The sequence below is a fragment of the Quercus robur genome, chromosome 2, assembly GCF_932294415.1.
Source record: "Quercus robur chromosome 2, dhQueRobu3.1, whole genome shotgun sequence".
Lineage (NCBI taxonomy): Eukaryota > Viridiplantae > Streptophyta > Magnoliopsida > Fagales > Fagaceae > Quercus > Quercus robur.
Window position 1 is genome coordinate 78,035,507 of NC_065535.1, and position 1,464 is coordinate 78,036,970.

The following is a 1,464-nucleotide window of genomic DNA, read 5'->3' on the forward strand; positions in this document are numbered from 1 at the left end:
TTATTGTTCTAAATCACTACATTGTTTTTGATTTTGTTGTTAGGTGTTAGAAAGGTTGTTGGGACTGACACTGAAAGCAAGTATAAGCATAACCCAAACAATGGATTGCGAAGCCCATTAGTGCTATTTTTGGGTATGGTGTTTTTATATAATATATCTTCATAAAATATAAATTAATTGTTGAATTTCCCAACATTAACGTCAAGATGGCCGAGTTGGTCTAAGGCGCCAGTTTCAGGTACTGGTCCGAAAGGGCATGGGTTCGAATCCCATTCTTGACAGTCACTATTTTTTTTTTTTTTTTTTTCTAGTCAACTTGGTAAAGAGTATATTAACCAACCATTTTTCATAATTATTGGGTTAACAATAATATGGTGGGGAACTGGGTTGGGTGGACGTGAATCTCTGCCATTATTATTATTATTATTATTTTTATTTTTTTATAATTCGATGCATTTAATGAGAAAAAATTTATTCAAAGCTCTGCCATTGAGGTATTTTAGTTCTCCTAAGTCCTAACAATGATATTGATTTTCTTTATTTACCAAAAAAAAAAAAAAAAAAACATTTGAACCGACCATTTTTCATAATTATTGGGTTAACAATAAAATGGTGGGGAAGTGGGTTGGGTGGACGTGAACATCTGCCATTATTTTATTTTATTTTTTTTAATTCGATGCATTTAATGAGAAAAATTAAGGTTGTAAATGAGCCGAACTTTGTTAAGTAATGAATGTTCAAGCTCAGCTTAATAGCAAAAATGGAATGTTCAAGCTTGGCTTGAGCTTGATACGAGCCTACTAATAATGTTCAAGCTTGAACTTGTTATAAAGTATGAAAACTTGAGCTCAACTTGGCTTGACTTGGTTTATTAGTCAAGCCAAGCTCGAGCTCTATATCAAGCTCAATATCATGTTTTTGAGCTTGAGATCCAACACAAGTATATTATCAAATCTATATCAAGTTTATTATCTAGCCTATATTAACTTGTAATTAATTAAAGTCTTAGAATGATATGAGCTTATATGTCAAGCTCATATCAGTTTTATTACCAACTCATAAATAAGCTTAGGCTCAATTTATTTTGTTTTTTTTGTATCGAGCCTTGATGTTCGCGAGCTTATTCATGAACAATATTTTTTACTCAGACTCAGCTCATTTATTAAACAAGCCTAAAACTAAAGCTTAAACTTGGTTTGTTTATAAACAAACAAACATGAACAAGCTTTTTATCGAACCAAGCCTGAACTGTTTATGAAAGGTTTGGTTCATTTACAGCCCTAAAAAAAAAATATTCAAAGCTCTGCCATTGAGGTATTTTAGGGGGCGTTTGGTTCATCAATTTTCATAACTCATATCTCTGTTTCTATAACTCATAACTCAAAAATGGTGAGACCCATAGCTAGAAGTCCATTTGACACCACCATAACTCTGTTTCCATCACTCAATTCTCTGATTTTTAAA

At 31.9% G+C, this 1,464-nt stretch overlaps 1 non-coding gene across 1 annotated transcript; it reads left to right on the plus strand.

Annotated features, from left to right (window-relative positions):
• The first annotated feature begins 200 nt into the window (after positions 1 to 200).
• On the plus strand, positions 201 to 281 carry TRNAL-CAG (transfer RNA leucine (anticodon CAG)). Its single transcript has one exon. It is a non-coding gene; the product is annotated as a tRNA-Leu (tRNA).
• Positions 282 to 1,464: the final 1,183 nt, after the last annotated feature.